The sequence below is a fragment of the Trichomycterus rosablanca genome, chromosome 2 (genome assembly GCF_030014385.1).
Source record: "Trichomycterus rosablanca isolate fTriRos1 chromosome 2, fTriRos1.hap1, whole genome shotgun sequence".
Taxonomy (NCBI): domain Eukaryota; kingdom Metazoa; phylum Chordata; class Actinopteri; order Siluriformes; family Trichomycteridae; genus Trichomycterus; species Trichomycterus rosablanca.
In genome coordinates, this window is record NC_085989.1 from 34,667,822 (window position 1) to 34,686,213 (window position 18,392).

Below are 18,392 nucleotides of genomic sequence, written 5' to 3' on the forward strand. Positions count from 1 at the left end.
TGGGCTATGGCTTGCCCTCACTTCATTTTACACTTTGGTTACATTCATGACAGAAACTGTAGTGACTGGTTACACAAGATTCATCAGTTCACAAGTTTAATGTAAAACACAGTCATGGACAATTTTTATCTCCAATTCACCTCACTTGTATGTCTTTGGACTGTGGGAGGAAACCGGAGCTCCCGGAGGAAACCCACGCAGACACGGGGAGAACATGCAAACTCCACACAGAAAGGACTCGGACCACCCCACCTGGGGACTGAACCCTGGACCTTCTTGCTGTGAGGTGACAGTGCTTACCCACTGAGCTGGTACTTCATATCGCATGGCTAATTCCATATGTAGGGTGAAGCATGGTGGTGGCGGAATTATTCTGTGGGGTTGTTTTATGGTGGCAGGGACCGGATGATTGGTAAAAACTAAGGAACAGATGGATGCATCCAAATACAGGAACATTCTTAAGGGAATACTATCAACATTACAATGACTGGAAGCATACAGCCAAAACAACACTGGAGTGGGATAAACTGTCCAAACCAGGTTGGAGTAGTTGTAATATATTACTTCTTCATTATGGGTGATTAGCTGTCGTTTGATGTATAAACTTAAAATAAATAACTTTACATAGTGCAGTGTCCATACAAAGACATCATTTTAAAAATGTGTTTTCTTTACAACACAAAACAAATGCCATACATAGGGTGAAACATGGTGGTGGCAGAATCATGCTCTGGGGGTGCTTCGTAGGGGCAGGGACGGGATGATTGGTAAGAACTGAGGCAGCCAAATACAGGAACATCCTTGTTTTTGTGCTAATTTCTAACAGGCCCTCCTACATTGTTGCCACAAATTCAATTTATTTTCTGTAATTTATATTCAGTGCCTTCTTAATGAAAGAGCATGAGGGATGAGCTAAACAATGGCTTCATTTTCTATAATTTCTATAATATCATCCAATTTATTTGAAACAACAATTAGCAATGAGAGTGGTCAAAACATCTGAGCTTAATTATTACGAGAATTGTCCACATACTTTTGGGCATATACTGTACTGTATGCATTGCACATGGAACTATTTTAGCCTGTTGGCAATGCATGTGCATCATCTTGACAGTTCAGTGTGTCAAATTTATAACAGAGCTCTTTTGCTCAGTGCAACTCAGCCAAAATTATTACAGAGGCCCTAACAGACCTGTTAATACAGTAGTACATCGTCCAAATCGTACCTAGAACATTGATAGTGCAATTACTTCTATTTTTATTACGTTTTATGAAATTTTAGGAGTAAATACTTTTATTACGTTTTTATCAGACTTGTTTTGAACACTGCTGCTTCTCTACCAGATGGACAGTGTCTTTTACAAAAAATGCTTTTGAAGCTGCGTGTCGCCGCTCCCAGTGCTGCCACATCTGCTATCCTGAACGAATGAGTTAACCTCTGACCTCAACTAACTCTGACCTGCCCATCTGATGCACATTCAGATCTGGTTTTACTTACTATTGTAAACTGGTACAGTTTAGTCAAATAAATGAAGTCATCTCAACTGCTTACTCGGTGCAGATTAAAGATGTTAACAAAGAAAAGCAGCGCCTAGAGAAGACTGTTTGTAATAGCAGACTGATGGCCTCTTAACACAAAAGAAATGTACCTGTCTGCTCAGATATGTTGCTGTATTTATCGAACACATTAAAGTTTGCTGTACGTAATGGTCAAGTGAACACTGTGTAACAACCTTAAAAAGTATGGTTACAAACATTGGTTATAGGGGACAGTGGTTGTCTAGTGGGTTGAGCTTTGGGTTATCAATCAGAAGATTGTGAGTTCTAATCCAGGCTCTGCTATACAGCCACTTTATAGCCCTTAACCATGTCTGCTCCAGGGGAGCCGTGTAATGGCTCTGACCCCAGCTTCCAAACAAGCTGGAATATAAGAAAAAGCATTTCATTGTAATGTAGATGTGTATATGTATGTATGACAAATAAAGGCATTCTATTGGTGGTGTTAGGAAGTAGAAACCTTAGACTTACCTGACAATTTATGCTAACCCACACATCACCATGTTTTTGTTTAGCTTAGTTATTGTTCAGCTCATCCCTCTTGCTGTTTCATTAAGAAGGCCATGAAGTGTGATGCCTTGTCTCTGAACACTACTAATGACTTCTATCTTGGCAACAGTCTTGGTTCAGTTTCTTTGGTGAAAGGATGAAACATAAGAAGAATTCACAAATGTGATGGAGGAAGATGAAGTTATTTAATAAGGCCAACAATTAAGCCATCTAAATAAGCACTGCTGTAAAGGCATTAACTCTGTTACCTTTTTCTAATGTCCTCTTGTATTTGTTCATGCTTCGTAATACTGCACTCCCTCTCTGTTAGCTATCAGTACAAACGCCTTCTTTTAAATAAAGTTGGTTTTAACTCTCAACCGTTTAATTGATATCCCAAAGCTCTACCCACTAGGCTACTGCTGTCACTTCAACACTATAGTGTAGAGGACTAGGAAAATCATACAGACTGTTGCCAAGACTGTCTCTTTCTCAACTTGTGTGTTGCAGGCATCAATATAAATAAAGTATCCAACAAAATATGTTTATATTTATGAAACAGGTATTAATTGGAATTGGGTATTAATTGGAAGGTTGTGGGTTTGAATCCTGGTCACTGTTGGGCCCTTGAGCAAGGCTCTTAAAACTCTCAACTCCAGGGATGCTGTGCAATGGCTGACCCAGCCTCCAAACTAGCCAAGATATGTGAATAAAAAAATTAGTAGTACTGTACATATTTATATGTATATATGACACATAATGGCATTCCATCTGCCTCTAGATAATATTTACCAAATTCATTTGAGCTGGTCAGTGGAAGCATTAGAAATATATTCTTTGTACTTTTGGCAGTTAAATAAAGGTTCAGAAAATTACCAAATTACAGATTTTTGTTTTATCCTAACTTTGTCTCAACTTTGTCCCAACTTTTCTGGAAACGGGGCTTGTATAACACATTTGTTATAATATAGGAAACAATGATGGCAGTTGCTGTTATTTATATTAATAAGATGGAAAAGCTGTGTACTTAATAACTTAAAGCAGTTCTAAAGAATTTATGCATCGAGTACAATGGAAGTTGCAATATTTTGTAGTAAGTAGGATGTGGATTATTCTGTTGCCTTTTTTTCTCTACACTGGCTACCAGCAATCTTCATATTAATCAGTGCTAGGAAGGGAAAACCAGCACAACCTATGTTTAGATTTATTTTGCTGTGTGTTTTGTTACTCAATCACCTTAACTACTGGACAAACCAGGGTAGCTTTGGTCCAAGCCCCAGCAAATTGTGCCCTCACTCGGATTGCAGCTCAGATGAGAGGGGATGTTTGCTCAGATATCAGTGTAGAGTGTCAGTGTCTCATGCTTAGCATTCACTGGCTTGTTCCTCTGAGTGTGCTGCCAGTGGAATTACCTTCCTGTGATTCAACCTGTAAATTTAAAATAGTATAGTATTTTAAATAGAATCTCCAAGCCCCATATCTATCAAAGAAATGTTGTAGTACTGAATCACAGGAAGATCCTGGGTTCGATCCCCAGGTTGGGTGGTCCATGGTCCTTTCTGTGTGGAGTTTGCATGTTTTCCCCGTGTCTGCATGGGTTTCCTCCGGGTGCTCCGATTTCCTCCCACAGTCAAAAGACATGCAAGTGAGGTGAACTGGAGATACTAAATTGTCCATGACTGTGTTTGATATAACCTTGTGAACTGATGAACTACTGTTTCTGTCATGACTGTAACCAAAGTGTGTAAAACATGATGTTAAAATCCTAATAAATAAAACAAAAATTATAATACATTAATACATTTTCACATAGTCATCATTCTCATCTTTTCCGGTTTTCAGTGCAATTCACTGCAGTGGAATGTGTTTTTAGGCAGGGAATTACATACTCCAAACTGACCCCACCCAATTGGTGAATGGGACTGGGGAGTGCTTTTTGTGCTAGCTGCCAAACTGTGAACCTTAACTAGCTGCGATGTTTCCATACCAACAGGTATTATATTTAATTGTGTGTCAAGACCAGTTAGACTCGTGCTTCTCATAAGTAACACGGAGCTAGAAGTACTAAGCCTAAAATAATGTCCAATTAGGCCACATAAAAAAAAAACACACATTGTGCTTAACATATGAAACATGTGCATGTTCATCGCACACAGTGTGTTTCTCTTTATTATATGTTTATAAATAAAAGGGAATTGTAAATAAAATACAAAGTACACGCAATATTATGGTGCAGATTTTAGTAACAATGGTCACAGGGTTATTAGTGTTATTAGTTAAGAAATATTATTTAATTAAAACCATGCACATTGAATTTTCCAAACTAAAGCACATTTAGTATGCCATAATAGGCACAGTTTGGCTAATTAGCAACAATGTTAGTAAACTAAAAAATATTGGAATCATTAAATGCAGATTTTTGACACATCAAGATTCATTTTATTCTTAGCCTTCCCACCTTTGGACGTTATGACCCATAGTGTCATAAGGACATTTTAAAGCACTGGGCGTATAACTATATTCTGCTACAACTAACTACTGAACATGCTGTATGTGCTGTAACTGACTCTCTATGCATTATTCATTCTTCTCGGTCATGGTCACCAGGAAAATATATTCAGTACAGTATGTCTTTAATACTCTTTATGGGCGGCACAGTTGCTCACTGGGTAACACTGTCGCCTCACAGCAACCAGGTGGGGCGGTCTGGGTCCTTTCTGTGTAGAGTTTCCTCCCACGGTCCAAAGACATGCAAGTGAGGTGAATTGGAGATACAAAATTGTCTGTGACTGTGTTTGATATTAAACTGGTGAACTGATGAATCTTGTGTAACCAGTAACTACTGTTTCTGTCATGAAAAACCAAAGTGTGTAAAACATGACATTAAAATCCTAATAAACAAATAAATACTCTTCATAATTTGTATTGTCCAATACAGTGTGTTATAATATTTTTTAACACACAAGTGGCTATTTTTCTTTTGGTGTTTTGGCTCTAATACCCACTCACAGCCTATATAACAATTTCCTGCAACATTTACTTTCATTCTGCTGCACAATGTTTCCCACAAAGTCTGGTTTGGAGTCTGGAAATTTCTTTCATTAATTTCATTTTTGGGATGTTTTGAGAGATTAACATTCTTCCTAATATTAGATAGAAGATAATTTAATTTAAGTGGCAAACAATTCAGCACCCACATTTAATTCTTTTGGAAATAAAGGGTGTATCCCTAAACTGCTATGAAGCATGAAGACTGGAATGCTCATCTGGTCACCTAATAAAAAATCTGCCCAGCAATGTGAGATATCTGTGGTTAGGACACCACACATACCTGTTAACCAACCACCAGCTCTGATTATAGTGTGGAACTGTGATCCAGGTTATTCATAAACTGCTCAGTCACACACAGCAGGATCGTATTACACAACACAAATAAAGTGTGGAATACAAGACGCCTAGTTTAAGTATGTAAGTAATGACTTACTGGTGAGGCAGAGTACAATCTAAACAATTATAAAAACCTAAAGTGATACAAATGCCCAGAGTTCTGAACAACTGTAAACACATTCTAACACTTGTTGGTTGGAGCAAGTTAAGACAATATCCAGAAATGCTTAAAGTTTATTATTAAAATAATGGACGTTTTGTTCCCCTGACCAAAGAAGACAAAAACAATTAAAATTTATTATTAATTATTAAAACCAGAGTCTTTTTATAATACTGGTGGTGTATCAGTATCCACATTCACTTGCAGCCTGATAATCCATTAATAATCTGACTGATGGCTCAATCAGAACAAAATACACCCATGTATACAACTTAATTAACACAGAGTAGTCCGATTGGGACAAGGATGGAACTATGAATTCAACACTAGGGGGGGACCAAATTTATCTGGATTGGTTGGGGAGGGGTTGCATGGTAAAACATTCCTGTCATATTAACAATTATTAGAATGCTGTCAGATCCTAACATTACACAAAGCTAGCGAGTGAAATATGTTCATAAGGTTTACATCATTATATGGGGGGTGGGGGTCATTACATGCACATTCCTAGTCTGAAAGTTTGAGGACATTCTGTGCATTAGCGACATAGTAAAACAAATTTTACATGGCTGGAGCAAAAAAACTGTCTGTAAAAGAGATGCATGAATATATTTCAAGTGCCTCTAGTTTAGATATTAACTTTTTTAGACAACATCAAAAATCAGGGTTAAGTATTTATGGAAATGCCTGTTTTTATTTCCTATTTATTTTACTTAGGCAAGTTTTGGAAGTACAAGGATATGAAAGGATTTATACCAGTTTTCAGACATCTGTAAAGCAGCTGCTGGGAAAAGCCACTCTAGTCTCTAATAAAAGAGAACTTTATTTATAGTGAGTCTTTATTAATAGGTTTAGAACATTGAGCAGTACTTCAAACAGCTTGTTTCTAAAGCTTGTGTGTATTAATAACACCAAATTCCTACATCAAACAAAAACTTTTTGGCACTTTTTTAAAATGTGATTTACTAATTAAATATACTTTTAGAGAAATATAAGACTTTGGAACTTAATTCCAAAGCATTGGTGAGGTTGGTCATGACTGATAGCCAGGTCATATTGCTCAACACCAGTGTTCTAATTTACACCAACTGTGCTCTTAAGAATGTATTAATTATTATTATTACATAACTCCAAGACAACATTGTAGCAGAGATGGTAGAAAACAGATTAAAGACTAGCAGGCAATATGATTCAATTTATAGTTATAATTTGTAATATTTGTAATGAGTGATGATGACAATGTTTTAATATTTAACATATGTGAAATAAAGTGCAGATGAGCAAAGACATCCATGCAACACTATCCAGAAGACCTGCCTCTTTATTGACATCTTTATTTAGACAAAAGGTGTTAAATAATTTTAAGTGAAATTCCTCCACACTAAGTTTATGTTTTTTTGGACCTTGCTTTGTGCATAGGGACACAGTCATGCTGAAACTTGTCCAAATTGTTTTCACAACTGGAAGTGTATTGTGTTTGAAGTGTATTTAAACTCAATAGCAATAGGTGTGGTTAAAACACCTGAGCTGAACAATAAAATGGGTGTCTGGCTAAATACTGTACTTACAACCCCCCAGTTATAGTTTAACGATGTGACTGTTGGTATGTGAGATGTTCTCTATGTTTTTTCAGTCTAATTCTGATACCAGAAGATTATAAATTATTAGTAAAATTCAACAGCCATTAATATAATGTACTGTAACTGATTAGATTTTTTTAGTGTTGACATTTTTAAAACTAGCTCAATAAATGACTGTAGTACTGGTTTATTATAGCTCCAGGGTTAATAATAAATGTAAGCAGAGGGTAGGATTACAGTGAGGCCCTACCCATCTCTGTCTCTGGGGTGCCCACTTTCTTAAGTTCTCAGGCTGGCATTTTTAACATTTCCCACATGGCAACAGCTGCTTGGACTCCTGCCCAAATCAACGAGAGAGTATAATAAATATTACGTTATCACCATGAATAGATTTTGACAAGGCCTATGTAGTCACAAACTCTCCATTAAACGCTTTGACAAAATATACAGTATGTTGTTTTCTCTCACTAATTGACTATAAAATCGGTTATTTAAAGTAGTATTTTTAAGTCTTTAATAAAATCAGTATATTGCAGCACATGTGTAATAAATACTTATAATAATAGGTCATGTTTTAGAGACATATTGCATTCTTACCATCCAACAGTTTACCAAAATGTTGAAATATTTATTATTTATGCTCCAATGTTCACCTATCATCCCATAATAGACTAATGGCTAAGCTAGCTAAATGCAAATAACAAACAGTTGTCAAAAGTTTATTACCCTTGTACATGCCTGTCATGGGAGTCTTTTTCAGATTTCATTGATTTTGCAGCTGTTTTCTTTTTCAGTTATTATATGATAGAAACAAATAGTTAATTAGTTGGTGTTAGAAGTTTTACATCTGCAATTAAAATAAGTCAACTCCCATTACAAATTAGGTTTATTAGCAGAGTTTACAAATGTTCAGCTACTTGCAATAAACCAATCAAACAAGAAGAATTTAAGTAACTTAACACAACTAATATAACAAGTGGTTTTTCCAAATGCCACAGAATTATTCACCCCCTGAATAAAATCTCTTTACCCAGCACATATTTGCAAATCAGGTGTCTGAAGTACATCTTATGCAACTAATCAAAGGCTTTATTAGTACATTAGGTGTGCTCGAGATAAAACACATGAAATACCTGGACTGGCTAGAGGTTTATTAATTGTTAAGTTTGATGTCATGTTTGAAATACTGCTATGTCAAGAGAGTTTTTTATGGCTAAGTTAAGCGAAGAGTCAATTGCAGCAGATATTAACAGCAAAAGGGTGCTCTACCAAGTATTAATGATACTTGTTATGAAGGGGTTGAATAATTCTGAGACTGCAGTAGTCATTTAAAGTAGCATTTTGTGATATTTGAAGAAACCACTTATTATAGTTGTGTTGAGCTATTCAAATTGGTTTTGATTGGTTTATTGCATACAGCTGAAAGTTTGTAAGTTTTGCTAATAATCCTAACTTGCTTTGGTGGTTGAATCCTTTTGGTTGTAACTGTATCTTGTCAATTAACTTTCTGACATCTTTTGTGTTTTTTTGTTTGGGATTGTGAAAACTGCTGATGAATTATCTGTGCCCATGTAAAAGGGCTAGTTTGTCTGCACCTGTTTGAAAAGTGCATGGCACAAAATATTTTTATTTAACTAAAAAAAATCGTCATGGTGGCTCAGTGGGTAGCACTGTTGCCTCACAGCAAGAAGGTCCTGGGTTCGATCCCCAGGTGGGGCGGTCCAGGTCCTTTCTTTGTGAAGTTTGCATGTTCTCCCCGTGTCTGTGTGGGTTTACTCCGGGTGCTCCGGTTTCCTCCCACAGTCCAAAGACATGCAAGTGAGGTTAAATGGAGATACAAAATTGTCCATGACTGTGTTTGATATAACCTTGTGAACTGATGAGTCTTGTGTAATGAGTAACTACCGTTCCTGTCATGAATGTAAAAGTGTAAAACATGACATTAAAATCCTAATAAACAAACAAACACAATGTTATGTTTCAATCATTTATACACAAAATGGAGCAGTTGCAGAAATCATTAAAATCTTAAAACTGTCATAAGATTCATGTCTAATACAATTGTATGTAAACTTTTAACCTCAAGTTGCAGTGGGTCCTGTGCCACCTAGAAACACTGTATGAAAGGCAGGACTAAGAAAATGTACCATTTTATTTCAGGTAGCCTCACACTCATGCCAACATGCCATATTTGCTATAAACAGTAAATGGAAACGATGTTTGAACCCAGGTTCCTAGCACCCTGTTGCTGTCCATCATTGACTAGAACTTCTGCTCGGCCATGCTGCTCTAAATATTTATAGATTGTACTGTTTATAAAAAGGGAAAATATGTAGAGACGATCATAGACCTGACACCTGAACTTATAATTTCACACAGTTTATTTTGATGATTTAAATATGGAGCTCTGGTGGCACAGCAGTTAAACACGCTAGCCCCCTACCACTGAGTGAGTTCCTCTTTGCATAATACAGTTTTTAGGTTGCATTTTATGATGAAGTGGTCGACTTTGTTAAGTGACAATGATTTTCCAAAGTATTTCTGATCCCATGAGGCTATGTACATCACTGTAGTATGACACTTTCTCAAATAATACCGCCTGAGGACTAGATGGTCACACATTTAACAACAGTTTTCACCCTTGTTTTTAACACAACATTGAATCTTTTCATGATATCATTTACTGTAGATGCTGAAAGACCTAAATTATTCGCAGTCTTGCACTGAAAAACATCAGCAATTTAGCATATTACAGTTTTCAGCTTGTGTTGCATTTTTAGGAAGTGTCCCAACTTTTCTGGAATTGGGCTTTGTTAAAACCTTAGTTCAGAGGTTGTTCAGGATTTTTATAAATAAACCCTTCAGGCAATAAATCTGCTGACTTAACACAACCTGTTTAAACCACAGGTCTAAAATTCTGTCTTTCTCAGTGCTAAACTCTACGTGGCTGGCAGCCCAATCAGATAAGAGACAAAGTATCTCCTGACAAACACACATTAAGACAAACCTGTAATGACAGCAGGCTTTTACAAATCCAGGCCGGATGTTTATGCATTTCAGTTTGCTGGTGTAATGCTTTAGTCAGGTTGCCAGCTGAAGGATTAGGTGCTTTTCTCTAGAACCAAACAGATTGCTGAATCAGCCTGATCACAATCATGTGCATTGCTCTGCATTCTTTTCATTGTATTTTTTTTAGTAAAACATGACACACACTTATAAACATTTATCAGCCAAGCTTACAAATGCAGGATGAGCCAGTGGTTTGCGCTTTGCAAATCTTCCATGGATGCTGTTTTGCCTAGTGTCTTTCCTATTGTGGAATTCTATACATTGAATATGGGCCTTCCCCAAACTGTTCTCCAAACTGTTTGCAGCATGAAATTTATGAAATATAATTGATTGTATACTTCTGTTAGCTATTATTGTGGCTGAAACAACTGAACTCTAATTAAGAAGGATGTCCACATACGTTTCATTCATTCATGTTTTACCACAGTATTATCCTATTAAGGGTCGAGGTGGGTACAATTCACCGGGCACAAGGTAGAAAACACCCCGCACAGGTCGCGGGCACACACACATTCACACCTAGGGCAATTTTAGTAGCTTTAAATAACCTGACTGCATGTCTTTGTACTGTGGGAGAAAACCGGAGCTTCTGGAGGAAATCCACACGGACACAGGAAGAACATGCAAACTCTGCACGAAAAGGACCCGGACCGCTCCATCTGGGAATTGAACACAGGACCTTCTTGCTGTGAGGTGAAATTGCTAACCACTGAGTCACAGTGCTGCTCTGTCCACATACTTTTTACCAGTTCGATTTTGCGGTAAGCAGGGGCTAGTGGCAACTAGTGGCAGTTTTAGAAACTACAGACTGCGGGCGCTCAGGTGGAGCAGCGATAAAACTTGCTAGCACACCATAGCTGACATCTCGAACTCGTCGCTTCGAATCTCAGCTCTGCTATCGGCAGGCTGGGCGCCTACACAAACAATGATTGGCTTGTTGTTCAGGGAGGGTGCCAAACTGATGCAATTACTACCTCTGCTGGCTGATTGATGGCGCCTGCACAGAGACGAGGGATAATGGGACCAGGGTGTGTCTCTCCGTACACAAAGCTGATCCACATATGAACTCTCCTTATGCTGGTGAAAAGATGCAGTCGGATACTGCACACGTGTCGGAGGGGTGTGTGTCAGTCACAGCTCTTCTCAGTCAGAGTGGAGGTCAACATCAGTAGAGAGGAAGCATAATGCAATCAGGTAATTTTATACAACTGGATTGTTTTTTTTGCGTTCTATAAGTACAAGTACACTTATCGGTTGCTGAATTTGCCACGCTAGGCTATTGGACAGCTCTGTGGGATGGGTTTGGCCCCTGTGCTGTATGTTCAACACCTCTGTTTTAGATAGAAAGTGAGAGCTTTACGCTGATGTCCAGCAACAGATCCAGACCCACATTCTCTCTCTCTCTCTCTCTCTGTTCTCTCTCTCTCTCTCTCTCTCTCTCTCTCTCTCTCTCTCTCTCTCTCTCTCTCTCTCTCTCTTCGTTCCCTCCTACCCTCTCTCACTTGGTTTCAGTTGGCTGCTGTTAAAATGCTGTATCATCATCTGCATGGGGAGTGCCTCTCAAACTGCTGCAACTTATAACCATCAACACAATGAGTAGTGCGCTAATGGAAAACTGAAATGATGTCTCAACGTCTTGGTGATCTAGACGTCTGCTTTTAGATGACCACACGTGTGTTGTAGGATGAAGCAAGCTGGCTTTTTTCATAACGTGTTCATTCAGAATCACTACCAATCTGTTGTTGTGGTTGTGGTTGAGACGTGGTGTCATTGCTTAATAACTATTATCTGCTAGTACAGAGATGCTGCTAGGACAGCTTTGCTGTGCTGTTTCATGTGCTCAAATTTCATCATGGCTCAGTGGTGTTCAGTCACAATCAATAGAAGTTACAAACAAGTCAGGTCTGACTGCAGTTCTCCATTAAATCAATGACAGTCAAGCAGTTTATTATTTACACACAATACACATTTTACCCTACATTTACCCTGCAAAATTCAATGCTTCATTATAATTCCCCCCTCTACCTCATCCATCAAACCTTCATGGGACTTTGACTGATAAAAAACACTTATAAATTGATTGATAGAATAAATGGAAGCTAGAATACACAGCACAGCTTACCTTAATGACTGAATGTAAACCTAAAACATCCAGTGATGGTGCGAGGCTTCATGCTTCATCTTAAATATGAACATACTCATGCGTGTTTTGACACGTCTCTGTGTCCAAAGAATTGGTTAAGAGTTTTTTAGACTGACCGATTGCTAACTGAATTGCTGTAGGATTGCTAGGACCGCCTCAAATTGCAAATGAACCAGTAAACGTGAGGCACATACAGTGGGGCCAAAAAGTATTTAGTCAGCCACTGATTGTGCAAGTTCTCCTACTTAGAAAGATAAGAGAGGTCTGTAATTTTCATCATAGGTACACTTCAACTATGAGAGACAAAATGAGAAAAAAAAAATCCAGGAAATCACATTGTAGGATTTTTAAAGAATTTATTTGTAAATTATGGTGGAAAATAAGTATTTGGTCAATAACAAAAGTTCAACTCAATACTTAACATAACCTTTGTTGGCAATGACAGAGGTCAAACGTTTCCTGTAAGTCTTCACCAGGTTTGCACACACTGTAGCTGGTATTTTGGCCCATTCCTCCATGCAGATCTCCTCTAGAGCAGTGATGTTTTGGGGCTGTCGCTGGGCAACACGGACTTTCAACTCCCTCCACAAATTTTCTATGGGGTTCAGGTTTGGAGACTGGCTAGGCCACTCCAGGACCTTGAAATGCTTTTTACGGAGCCACTCCTTCGTTGCCGAGCGGTGTGTTTGGGATTATTGCCATGCTGGAAGACCCAGCCACGTTCCATCTTCAATGCTCTCACTGATGGAAGGAGGTTTTGGCTTAAAATCTCACGATACATGGCCCCGTTCATTCTTCCCTTAACAGGGGCTGTTTTTCTTTGCAGAAAAACAGCCCCAAAGCATGATGTTTCCACCCCCATGCTTCACAGTAGGTATGGGATGCAACTCAGCATTCTTCTTCCTCCAAACACGACGAGTTGAGTTTTTACCAAAAAGTTCCATTTTGGTTTCATCTGACCACATGATATTCTCCCAATCCTCTTCTGGATCATCCATATGCTCTCTGGCAAACTTCAGACGGGCCTGGACATCACCAGACAGGTCTGGACATCAGACGGGCAGCACCATCGAGAGCGTCCTCACCAACTGCATGACTGTGTGGTACTCCAGCTGCACAGCCTCAGAGAGGAAGGACCTACATCGGGTGGTCAGAGCGGCGGAACGTATCATCGGGACCGAACTCCCCAACTTGGACAGTGTTTACAACAGCCGTTTACAAAACAAGGCCGACAGCATCAGTAAGGATGCAACACACCCTGGGAACTATCTGTTCTCCCTGCTACCATCTGGGAGGCGGTACAGAGCTATTCGTGCACACACGAACAGACTGAAAAACAGCTTTTTTCCACGAGCTGTGGCCTCCATCACCCCTCCAACACCTCATAGACTGTGAACTTGAACATTGCGTATTTGCACATCTTCATACAACCATTCTCTCACTCAACATAAATCATTTCTGAAACTGAACTGGTATCTCCACACAGCACAGTCACTTTACATATTCATATTCACCCATATATTATTATATTATTTATCTTGAAATCCATACTTTAGATTGTACTGGTTATTGTGTAAATATCCATATGCTTATGTAAATATGTTTGCCTCTTTTTAAATAACCATATGCTTATGTAAATACTTTGCTTCTTCTTTTTATCTTTCGGAGAGTGTCTAACAAAATTTCGTTGTATGCAAGTATAATGACAATAAAGGTTCTTCTTCTTCTTCTTACATGCACTGGCTTAAGCAGGGGGACACGCCTGGCACTGCAGGATTTGAGTCCCTCTCGGCGTAGTGTGTTACTGATGGTAGCCTTTGTTACTTTGGTCCCAGCTCTCTGCAGGTCATCCATCAGGTCCCTCCGTGTAGTTCTGGGATTTTTGCTCACCGTTCTCATGATCATTTTGACCCCACGGGATGAGATCTTGCGTGGGGCCCCAGATCGAGGGATATTATCAATGGTCTTGTATGTCTTCCATTTTCTTACAATTGCTCCCACAGTTGATTTATTCACACCAACCTGCTTGCCTATTGTAGATTCACTCTTCCCAGCCTGGTGCAGGTCTACAATTTTCTTCCTGGTGTCCTTCGACAGCTCTTTGGTCTTGGCCATGGTTGAGTTTGTAGTCTGACTGTTTGAGGCTGTGGACAGGTGTCTTTTATACAGATAACGAGGTCAAACAGGTGCCATTAATACAGGTAACGAGTGGAGGACAGAAGAGCTTCTTAAAGAAGAAGTTACAGGTCTTTGAAAGCCAGAAATCTTGCTGGTTTGTGGGTGACCAAATACTTATTTTCCACCATAATTTACAAATAAATTCTTTAAAAATCCTACAATGTGATTTCCTGGATTTATTTTCTCATTTTGTCTCTCATAGTTGAAGTGTACCTATGATGAAAATTACAGACCTCTCTCATCTTTCTAAGTAGTAGAACTTGCACAATCAGTGGCTGACTAAATACTTTTTGGCCCCACTGTAATTGCTATGTGAAAATTTTTTAAAATCACTAAACACAAACCTTAAAGTTTGAATTTCACAGCAAATTGCATTTTACACGAGAAAAGGCTCATTTCATGGTCCATGATGCAATTTTCACAGTCGTGAATTAGGTAGGGCCTTAATTATAATGCATTTAAATATTAACATATTTAAATGAAATATAATTAAAAAGGTTTTTCCTGATTTAACATTTCTAATATCATTAATGGGGGGTCGGATAACATAGTCACATGTATTCCGGCTGTTCAGACCAAGGACTCTCTGCTGCAGATTGGACAGTGGTTTCAGCAATTGGAGCCAAGTGGTTAAGGTACTGAACAAGTAATTGAGAGGTCATTGGTTCACACCCAACCACTGCCAGGTTGCCACTGTGGCATTATTAAGCAAGGTCCTTAACCCCAATTGCTTGAACTGTATACGGTCACAATTGTAGGTTGCTTTGGATGAAAGTGTCTGCTAAATGCCGTAAATGTAAAAGGAAATTTTAGGTTTTATAATCAGACATTCAGTGTCAGATTCCATGGGAATTTTTGCTGTCTGCACTGTCATTGCACTAGACATTATGGTCATTGCATTGCACTAGACATTATGGTCATTGCATTGCACTAGACATTATGGTCATTGCATTGCACTAGATATTATGGTCATTGCATTGCACTAGATATTATGGTCAATGCATTGCAATAGACATTATGGTCATTGCATTGCACTAGATATTATGGTCATTGCATTGCACTAGATATTATGGTCATTGCATTGCACTAGATATTATGGTCAATGCATTGCAATAGACATTATGGTCATTGCATTGCACTAGATATTATGGTCATTGCATTGCACTAGACATTATGGTCAATGCATTGCACTAGATATTATGGTCATTGCATTGCACTAGATATTATGGTCATTGCATTGCACTAGATATTATGGTAATTGCATTGCACTAGACATTATGGTCATTGCATTGCACTAGACATTATGGTTAATGCATTGCACTAGATATTATGGTCATTGCATTGCACTAGATATTATGGTCATTGCATTGCACTAGACATTATGGTCATTGCATTGCACTAGATATTATGGTCATTGCATTGCACTAGATATTATTATCATTGCATTGCACTAGACATTATGGTCATTGCATTGCACTAGATATTATGGTCATTGCATTGCACTAGACATTATGGTCAATGCATTGCACTAGATATTATGGTCAATGCATTGCACTAGATATTATGGTCATTGCATTGCACTAGATATTATGGTCAATGCATTGCACTAGATATTATGGTCATTGCATTGCACTAGATATTATGGTCATTGCATTGCACTAGATATTATGGTCATTGCATTGCACTAGATATTGTGGTCATTGCATTGCACTAGATATTATGGTCATTGCATTGCACTAGACATTATGGTCATTGCATTGCACTAGATATTATGGTCATTGCATTGCACTAGACATTATGGTCAATGCATTGCACTAGATATTATGGTCATTGCATTGCACTAGATATTATGGTCATTGCATTGCACTAGACATTATGGTCATTGCATTGCACTAGACATTATGGTTAATGCATTGCACTAGATATTATGGTCATTGCATTGCACTAGATATTATGGTCATTGCATTGCACTAGACATTATGGTCATTGCATTGCACTAGATATTATGGTCATTGCATTGCACTAGATATTATTATCATTGCATTGCACTAGACATTATGGTCATTGCATTGCACTAGATATTATGGTCATTGCATTGCACTAGACATTATGGTCAATGCATTGCACTAGATATTATGGTCAATGCATTGCACTAGATATTATGGTCATTGCATTGCACTAGATATTATGGTCAATGCATTGCACTAGATATTATGGTCATTGCATTGCACTAGATATTATGGTCAATGCATTGCACTAGATATTATGGTCAATGCATTGCACTAGATATTATGGTCATTGCATTGCACTAGATATTATGGTCATTGCATTGCACTAGATATTATGGTCAATGCATTGCACTAGATATTATGGTCATTGCATTGCACTAGATATTATGGTCATTGCATTGCACTAGATATTATGGTCAATGCATTGCACTAGATATTATGGTCATTGCATTGCACTAGATATTATGGTCATTGCATTGCACTAGATATTATGGTCATTGCATTGCACTAGATATTGTGGTCATTGCATTGCACTAGATATTATGGTCATTGCATTGCACTAGACATTATGGTCATTGCATTGCACTAGATATTATGGTCATTGCATTGCACTAGACATTATGGTCAATGCATTGCACTAGATATTATGGTCATTGCATTGCACTAGATATTATGGTCATTGCATTGCACTAGATATTATGGTCATTGCATTGCACTAGACATTATGGTCATTGCATTGCACTAGACATTATGGTCAATGCATTGCACTAGATATTATGGTCATTGCATTGCACTAGATATTATGGTCATTGCATTGCACTAGATATTATGGTCAATGCATTGCACTAGATATTATGGTCATTGCATTGCACTAGATATTATGGTCAATGCATTGCACTAGATATTATGGTCATTGCATTGCACTAGATATTATGGTCAATGCATTGCACTAGATATTATGGTCATTGCATTGCACTAGATATTATGGTCAATGCATTGCACTAGATATTATGGTCATTGCATTGCACTAGATATTATGGTCATTGCATTGCACTAGATATTATGGTCATTGCATTGCACTAGATATTGTGGTCATTGCATTCCACTAGACATTATGGTCACATAGGTGAAAACAGATTTTGGACACCTTCTTTGTAAATATGGAGGCCAAGGTTGAGCTTATAATATCCTTTATGTTCATTTAAATGTTAAATGGAAATTTGATTAATATAGGCATTTTATTATGAAAAGTCAGATTCATAGAGGCTGCAACCTTGATATAAAACTAACATTTTAACATTAACATTTATTTTTAGCTACAAATGGAAGGTAAACTTATGTATTTTTTTAGCACAGACAATAAATTACAGTATTCATGTCATCAAGTCGTGTAGTTTTGGCATTCTCTACTTTTTATTTTGTATTAAAATTTATTTTTACTTTTCGTGCATTTCAATACCAGAATTTACATTTGCATTCCTGCATTAATTTCTTTTTTGAAGCAGGACAGCAGGGAGTTATCCAATACCACTTGTGAAAACACATATAACCAATTAAAATAGTCAGTGCCAGTTTATTATTACAGAAATATCCATAATATCTTAAGTAATTGTATTTAATTCACACACACAGTCATTCATTAATGTCTAATAACTGCTTTGTAGTTAGTGGAAATCTGCTAAGTTTTATTCCCATGGAAGGAGTTTTTGTATAGGCCATTGTGCTGAAGCGCTGAACCAAAATACAATGTGGTTAAATGAGTTACAAAGAGAGGATGCAAAAGCAGGTCTCTCTCTCTCTCTCTCTCTCTCTCTCTCTCT

The 18,392-nt window shown here is 37.9% G+C and overlaps 1 protein-coding gene across 6 annotated transcripts in view; it reads left to right on the forward strand.

The window, feature by feature from the left end:
• Positions 1-18,392, forward strand: part of pleca (plectin a) — a 171,911-nt gene that overhangs the window by 28,259 nt on the left and 125,260 nt on the right. The window lies entirely within an intron of this gene.